At 50.4% G+C, this 8,851-nt stretch overlaps 1 long non-coding RNA gene across 1 annotated transcript; it reads right to left on the bottom strand.

Moving 5' to 3' along the window:
• Positions 1-6,510: 6,510 nt before the first annotated feature.
• Positions 6,511-8,586, bottom strand: LOC146172006 (uncharacterized). Its single transcript, XR_014702694.1, has 4 exons — positions 8,400-8,586; positions 8,204-8,299; positions 7,080-7,223; positions 6,511-6,976 (listed from the first exon to the last, which is right to left on the bottom strand). It is a non-coding gene; the product is annotated as an uncharacterized LOC146172006 (long non-coding RNA).
• Between the last annotated feature and the right edge of the window lie 265 nt (positions 8,587-8,851).

The raw sequence follows: 8,851 nt of genomic DNA, 5'->3' as shown, positions 1-8,851 counted from the left end.
AAATTTTGTTACTTTCTTTATGCAGAACTATGGTTGCTGTGCAGCCGCTATATATATCTTCCAGCACTTTCACGTGCGGTTCGTCTACCCCCTGGTTTCGCACTGCCTGCATCACCGCCGAGGTTTCAACTGTGTCAAATGCTTTTTCGTAATCAATGAATGCTATGTATAAGGGCTGGGTATATTCCGAGCATTTTTCTATCACCTGATTGATGGTATGGATATGATCGTAGTAGAGTACCGTTTCCGAAAACCTGTTTGATCCTTTGCTTGATTGCAGTTTAAGGTTTTCCTGATTCTATTAGCGATTACCTTAATGTTGAAGGCTCCGCCTTCTAGAATACGGGTTCGCGAGCGATGGTCTCGCCCGACGACTGAAAACCAAGTCTTTCTTAAAAACACCGGTTTATTCCGGATTAACAGAAAAGTATAAAATAGAAAAGAAACAGCATTGGTCAAAACTGCGCTGGAAACATGCCGTCGAAGTTCGCGACAATGGACTATGCAGAATAAAACGGAACATGGGTCAGGGCTTCACCGCGACAACACAAAACACACTGCGGCGCGGATAGGGCGAGTAATAGGGCCAAAGCGTTGATCACGGTACAAAAACATTGCTACTCGCGTGGTAGCACTCACGCTAACACTCCTAAGGCTTCCTTGAAGGCGCCGCTTCCGTCTTCGCCTCGCAGGACTCCGCTCCATCGTCCGTGTACATCCCGCCGGCTTGGGACGCTGCCACGCCGCCCTGCTGTTTCCGGCCGCCCGACGAAAAAGCCCCGAGCCCTGCTTCCAACGCGCTTATCTACCCTCTGTCTCGCGCCGATAACATGCCGCCCCCGCTCCGGGCAGCTCGCTCATGCGTACTCGCGCTGCCCGGGCGGACACCAACACAAACAGAAAAAAGCGCGCGCGGTTCGAAACGCTAAAAGGGGCTGTGGGGCCCCACACTCACCCCTCTCAAGACGGGACACCTCCCGACGTGTAAAACAACAATAACGCGGGATAAGGACGGAACTGGTACTGCTGCTGGCGGGGCGCATGCTTGGAGGTATCCGCCGAGCGTGGGTAGCTGTAGCGCCTGGTAGGTCAAGTGGTTCTATGTGGCTAGTGGACGGCCGTGGTAAGCTCGGAGATCAGCCACGTTGACTGGTCCGGCTTCTCGACCACCCTGTACATGGCGAATAAAGTAAGAAAGCCGAGACGCGCGCTTTGTTATCGTGTAAGGGCCAGTCTATCGTGGAGCGAGAGAAGCAGCAAACCCTTTTGCTGCATCACTTAGTGGGTGCGTGCGGCGAAGAACTTTGTCGCCGACTGTGAATTCCAAAGGTCGCCTTCCCTTGTTGTACTGGTTACAGTGTTCCAGGCGGGCAAGGTCCAGGTTTTCCCTTGCCTCCTTCAGAGTCTCGGCCAAGCGGCTGAAAAGATCATGAGCAAATTTAGAATGGCTAAGACCCGGTAAATCAGAGCCATTCAGAGCATGCTCAATAGGGAACCTGAGCTCACGACCAAGGAGAATGGCCGCTGGCGTAAAACCTGTTGACCGGTTTACCGTGGTTCTTGTGGCGAAGGCTATCTCCTGGATACGAGCGTCCCAGTCCTTGTGCCGCTCCGTGAATGCCACCATCATAGTCTTGAGATTTCGATTCACTCGCTCTGTAATGTTTGCTTGAGGATGGTAGAGTGTGGTCTTTTTGTGCTGCACGCCAAGAACTTTGCAAGTGGCAGAGAATATCCTACCGGTGAAATACGTGGCATTATCAGTGATAAGCTGAGCTGGGAAACCAAAGCGAGTGAATGTTTCTAGTAGCTTATCCCAAATTATTTTCGAGTCTAGCCTACTCAGGGGATACAATTCTACCCATTTCGGGAAAAGATCAGTAATTGCTAACAAGTAGCGATTCTCTTTCACTGATCTGGGATAGGGACCCATTATGTCGCAAGCTACAATTTTCCATGTGTATCGGCTCTCTACAGGTTGCATGAGGCCCGGTGGTTTTCCTCCCCTTGGCTTCGCGGTCTGGCAGGTATGACAAGTGCGGACGAATGTCAGGACATCCCTTCTCATGCGGGGCCATGTTGCAACGCGACACAATTTGTCATATGTTTTCTTGCCATCGCTGTGACCTGCGAGGCGTGTATCGTGGAAGTACTCTAGAAAATGCTTACGTAGGAACGACCACACGAAATGCGGACTCACCACTGTCGGTGTCTGCAGCAGGTATATACCGCAGGATCAAACCATCTTCTGCTTCCACGTAGCAGTCATAGCTTCCGTTAAGCGCCCGGCTCCCTGCAGGGCTGGCGCTGTTCAGGCTTTGGCGTATCTGGTTGCACTGGTCGTCTGAAAGCTGAGCGTCAAGGAGCTGTTGACGGGACACCAGTGTGCCCCAGGTGTCGGCAGGAGCTGTCACAGCATGGACCACGGGTGCTCGCTCTCCCTCGCCCGGAAGTGGATCTCGTGACAGGACATCGGCCACTTTGTTGAAAGTGCCTCTTCTGTATTCTACCCTGTAATTATACTTTTGGAGAGCGAGTGACCAGCGGGCCAGACGGCCAGCTGGATTTTACAACCTCGAAAGCCACGATAGTGCCTGGTGGTCGGTCTGAATAGTGAATTCTACGCCATCCAAATACATGTCAAATTTCTTGAGGGCAAACGCAATCGCGAGACACTCTTTCTCTGTCACAGTATAGTTCCTTTCCGGTGCCGTCAGTGTATGACTAGCAAACGCCAATGGGCAAAGCTTTCCTTGATGTTCTTGAAGCAATACCGCCCCAATTCCGTACTCACTTGCACCCATTTGTACCGTGAATGGCCGGTTAAGGTCTGGAAGCCGCAGGCGTGCAGTATCCGCGATGGCTGCAGACAGTGAACGGAATGATCCCTGCACGGCTTCTGTCCATGACCAGCGGGCACCCTTCCGGAGGAGCTGATGGAGGGGTCGCGCCAGGTCAGCGCAGTTCGGGATGAAGTGGCGGTAGAATCCCACCATGCCCAAGAAACGCTGGAGGCTCTTTATGTTGTTTGGTGGGGGGAGCTGCAGAATGGCTTGAAGCTTCTCTTCATCCGGGCGAACTGTGCCCTGTTCCACAATGAACCCAAGAAGATTGATTGTGCTTGTCACCAACTGAACCTTGCCGGGGTTAATGGTGATGCCCGCCTTCTGTATTCGTTGAAGGACATTCGTTAGATGACGGAGGTGCTCTTCTAAGCTTTCTGAGAACACTACTACGTCATCCATGTAGGCCATAGCGTAGTTAAATTTAGCGTCTCCGAGCACAATATCCATTACCGATTGAAAAGTAGCAGGTGAATTGCACAACCCGAAAGGCAAGCGCACAAATTCGAACAGTCCCCGGTGGCAAGTGAAAGCCGTTTTCTCAATGTCGCAGGGGTCAATCGGGATTTGCAGAAATCCCCTACTGCAGTCAAGAGTTGTGAAAATTTTTGCTGACCCAAGGGAGTACATGACAGAGTCAACAGACGGGACAGGGTAAGAGTCTCGCACTGTCACAGCATTCAGACGTCGATAATCGACGCACAACCGTGTTGTTCCATCCTTCTTAGGCGCGAGAACAACAGGAAACGCCCAGGGGCTTTTTGATGGTCTCACCGCACCGGTAGCCACTATTTCGTCGAGGGCCTCATCCAGCAGCGCTCGCTTGTGGACACTCAAGGGTCTTGGATTGAATCTTATAGGACGAGCATCGCTGGTGTCAATCCTGTGGGTTAGTACGTTGGCCTTCCCCGGAGCCTCCGTTAACATTGCTGCAAAGGGCCTTAGCATTGTCTCGATTCTGCTTTTTTCCGCTGGTGACCCCGTGAAGGAATTCAAAACGGTTAGAATACCACAGCCTGTGATATTGGCCGAATGGCCGTTCGTGGCAAGCAACTGTGGCTGTGGCTCAGCGGCCTTAGTCTTGAACTGAAATGCTTCTGTACCGGTGCCATACCGGTAGGTTCCCTTACTGAGATCCATCACGATTCCTGCCTTCACTATGAAGTTACGGCCTAGTATGACTGGCCAGGATAGTCCGGGGAGGTGTAAGAAACGCTGTCTAATCTTTCGACCATTTATAGCAACTGTTAGGCGGGCTGCTGATGTTGCGGGTACTATGTGAGTCGACGCCATACGAAGGTTAGTGTTTACACTCCGCAACCGGACACATTTTGTCTCGCATGAATTTTTCACCTGATCGCCGAAGACTGACACTGTAGACTTTGTGTCTAAAAGGGCTGGAAGCTCCAGTCCGGCCATTTTGACCAAGACCAGCGGGGTCTTGTCTGGTTGGCTTTCCTCAAAAGAAGTTGACGGGACTGCACTCACCGAGTGTTTGTAGGGCTTCTCGGGGTCTGCCTCATGCATAGCAGGTGGTGACAATGGTACCTGTGTCGAAGACACCTGGGTCGGTGGCACCTGGTTCGATTCAGGCAGGAAAGGTAGCGACAGGATCAGCTCTCCCGGTGGTTGGCCACGTCTGTGCGGCCTGGCCGCTGGATGGTGCGATGACCAAAACAACCTCCCCTGTGTTGTCCTGGATCTGCGAATCGGAGGACAAGTTGTGCCCGGGGGCGACGCCCGCTTCTCACCTGATGGCGACACCCACGTTGCACCCGGTGGTGACACCCACGTTGCACCCGGTGGTGACACCCACGTTGCACCCGGTGGTGACACCCACGTTGCACCCGGTGGTGACACCCACGTTGCACCCGGCGGTGACGTCCGCGTTGCACCCGGTGGTGACACCCACGCTGCACCCGTAGGTGACGTCCACGTTGCACCCGATGGTGACACCCACGCTGCACCCGATGGTGACACCCACGCTGCACCCGTAGGTGAATGGTAGCCGGCAGCCGCTGTAGGAGATCTCCGGGATTTGCGCGCTCTGACGTGGGGTGTCCCAACTGCTGCCACACACGGGGTAACAGCGCCTGCGTATGGCAAGAACACACGGGGCCCCGTCTGACCTGTCGCCCCATGAAATCGGCTCGTCACCTGAGTAGACGCATCAGGGCTTGTGACTCCGTGCAAGTCGCCAGCCCCCGTACAGCAGCCTGGCGTCTCCAGGCTGCGTGCTGCCGATGATCCAGGCCACGCACAGGACGGCTCAAGGCAAGTCTCTGCAGGGGGAGGTGGTTTGTACTGGAGCTCCGCCAGGAAAGATGCCTCGGTGCGGGATGCTTCCCCAGCCATGTCATCGAAGTCCGCGAACTGGCGACGCCGGAGATATGGCTGGTACCTTGGATGGCACCGATGTATAGCATAAGCCACCTTCTCTGATTCCAGAACTGCAGGATCTGCCCGCTCATGCAGCTCTTGAAAACTGCGCAAAAACTCTAGCAAACCCTCGCTTTCGCCTTGCGTCCTGGTGCAAAGCTCGTCTTTCATACGGATGTCATAGTCAGGCGGCAAAAACTCTTCTCGAAAACGGTCTATAAAATCCTGCTTTGTTGTGAACGGCAGCTGTCTATGCCTCCAGGTTGCTGCGGAACCTACCAAAGCTACGGGAACCACACGCGTGACCAGAGCGCTGTCCGAAATTGCCATTGCCATCTGATAATCGTCGATTTCATACAGAAAATCGCACACAGATTTCTTATCGGCGTATCCTTTAAACCTTGGCATGGCCAAATTCAGCCGCAGCTGATTATCGCGATAGGGAGTGGGCGTTAACGAAACTGCCTCGCTTCCTACCATTTCTCTGAAATGTGCCTTTGATTCCAGTAGCTCGTTCAGGAGGCCAAGAATTCCGCTACAAATGTCCGACGGTTTGCTTTTCCTCTCTTCTGAGTGCTCATGCTCCGAACCCGCCCGTGTGGGAGGCCGAACTGTCTCCGTTAACTGGGCGCTTGCACCCGGTAAGTCCGACATCGCTACGCACGAAACTGCATGAACCTCAAATTGGTACACTCGCGGGGCAAGCCAAAGCTCGAGTAGAAATCACGTTGGGCGCCAAATGAAGGCTCCGCCTTCTTGAATACGGGTTCGCGAGCGATGGTCTCGCCCGACGAGTGAAAACCAAGTCTTTCTTAAAAACACACCGGTTTATTCCGGATCAACAGAAAAGTATAAAATAGAAAAGAAACAGCATTGGTCAAAACTGCGCTGGAAACATGCCGTCGAAGTTCGCGACAATGGACTATGCAGAATAAAACGGAACATCCCAAGCAGCACGCCGTCAATGGACCGCCAATGGTCCAATATTGGGATATATTGGTCCCAATATTGGTCAATATTGGCATCTGATTGGGGCGTACAAAGAGCCAAGATATATGCCAACCAATTTGATCGGCTCTCCTATCAAAACCAGTATTGGCATACTACCTTGTTTACTGGCATTCAACGGCACTCAATGGCTACTCAATATCTTCCACCCAAGCTCACTCACTGGTTGTTATATCACGGCCATCCCGCCAAGCTCACTGGCCATCCAATATCTTGTATCCATGCTTATCCACTGGATATTCACAATTGGCATCCAGCCAGATTTATCGGCTACCCAATATTTCCAATCCAATCTTGCCCAGTGGTTTTGCATTATTGGCATCCAGCCAGAGCAATTGGCAATCCGGCTAGTTGCTTTTTCGTGCTATGACTAATAGGCACCTGCAAAGCCATCCCCTACTTATGCAGTGAAGATATTTTTCATGCAGCTTTTCATTTAAATAAAGCATGCTGAGAATATCCATGCACAGAAAATAATACAGCTGAAAGGTTCACTGCATGGTGATTTATTAGGTGTGCACGTGTTACAGGGCATGGAAACATTTAGGCAGAACTCTTAGACTTCAGTGCTCCTCCTGTCTTTGTGTCCCTTGGCAAGGTGTTCTCAGGTCCCAGGTTGGAGGAAGGCGCTGCGTTCATCGCAGCTTCTTTTGTGGTCGGTTGTAGGGGCAGCAGCTCCATGCAGCCTTGAAAGATATGGACTTGAGCAGCGTGCATAACAATGTATTTCCTTTCGCAGATGGCACCTGGAAATAAAAGCAACATTCATAAATCCCATTAAGACAGAAAACTTTTGGAAAGTGGAAGTGCAGCTAGACCGTGGAGTAAAAATGCAAAATAAAGCACTACCTGTTGGCCCTCAGGCAACTTTCTTGTCTGATTTACTCAGGTTGAAATAAGCTGCATGCTCAGTGAGGCCGGCCATATTAACTTGGTTACATTGGTTTGCACATCTGGCAGTGCACGGCTTCCCACGTGGATGCGTTGTTGACGCTGGAAACATAAAACAAAATGACATTTGCCGTTATATATTCGTTAAACGGTAGTCAGTGCTTGCCCCCTTATACTTGTAGTGCCTTTGTGATCGAACACCTGTAGAAGAAAGACGTCGTCATAACTGGAAGCTTCAAATCAATAGCTTTCCTTTGAATAGATTGCCGCAAGAACTAAAAAGTAACTACAAAGGAAAAAACAGACACAAAAAATGGCAGTCGCACTCCGACCGCGGCTACTAAATTTAGTGTGCACCGCATCATTACTGCAAACAGATCGTTTTAAAAGTTGTCAAAGCTGCAGCCAAAACAACGTACGACACAGATGCTTTGGGGTTTGTATGATACACTCGAACTGAAAAAAATAAAGAAATCCGTAACTTAGCATCACGTTTGTTGTGGGAACAACTTTGTACGTGTGTTAAAGTATAAGAACTGTGGTAGCAACTGTAAATAACCTATTTTAAGCGGCTATTTTATGACACTTCTACTACTCGGAATTAGCGCAAGAGAAAGATCAAACACGTGAATAAGCAACGCGTCGTTTAGACCATTCCAATAGCGCATTCATAACGGCAAATTACAATATTAAATATTCGCTCGCAACTAAAAATCATGTCCCAGAAAGCTAGACTTAACTCTGAGTTTTGAATACAGTTTTTAAAAGAAAATTACCACTTCAGACACACAACACACGCGCGATGAAGTTGTAACCTGAAAATCACACAAAACACGCGTCATGTTTTACAGGACCACGTTTTTCTTTTGCAATACAAATTGGCCACCTCTGCGCCGTAAATTTTGTCATTATGACCAGAGTTTATGCATACAAAATAGTGCGCTGAAAATACAGTTCAGAACTGACTGGCGTGGTGCGGTCGAAATAAATGACTTTCCGTTCTCGCAAGCATATCGGTTATTGACATGATGATCAAGGCTGACAACATACTGCACCAAATAATGCAAAAAAAAGTATCTTACCATACGGCTAGCGCAGATTTGCAGACCTCAGTTGCAACAATCCAAAATGAATGCTGCCACGCAAAGTACATCCCAGGGATCTGATGCTTTATACACCTGGTAAGAAAAAATAGCGATCTTACAAGGAGACAAAGCAAGAAATAATCTCAGAGAGCTCAGTTATGAACAAACAACTTAAAATGCCGGTGGTACTCACAAATATCTTCTTTCAGGCATGGCCATTAAGACGAATCGAAATATCCTCTTTCAGGCATGGCCATTAAGACGAATCGGAACTTTCACAAGGCTTGGTTTTTCGGTTCTGCTGTCCAAAGCTGCGGGAGCTCGAGCGGGTGGGGATTGTGCGGCCGACCAGACGCCTCTGAATCAGCGGCTTGTGTCGAGTTTTGAGGCACGGTTGGAAGAGGGCAGAAGATGGTTGTGTTTTCTCTGCCTCTTTTTTTTTTTTTTTGCTTGAGATCTGTCGAAAGAGTAGGCATAAAGCTCGAAAGGGGGTGAGAGAAATGAAACAGGTCCCGCAGGACCACGTGAGCCCAGAAGGCTGCCGGCCAGGAAAGTTGGCGGGAAGGAAGGGAAGAGTGAGGAGGAGTAGAGTGGGGGGCATTGTGAGCAACGCCTGCCTAGCCGGGAGGAAAGAGAGGGCAGTGA

Source organism: Amblyomma maculatum, unplaced genomic scaffold, assembly GCF_055883805.1.
Source record: "Amblyomma maculatum isolate TAMU_Amacu unplaced genomic scaffold, ASM5588380v1 scaffold_15, whole genome shotgun sequence".
Classification (NCBI taxonomy): domain Eukaryota; kingdom Metazoa; phylum Arthropoda; class Arachnida; order Ixodida; family Ixodidae; genus Amblyomma; species Amblyomma maculatum.
The sequence above is the reverse complement of the archived record's forward strand: the minus strand, read 5'-3'. Positions and strand labels throughout refer to the sequence as shown.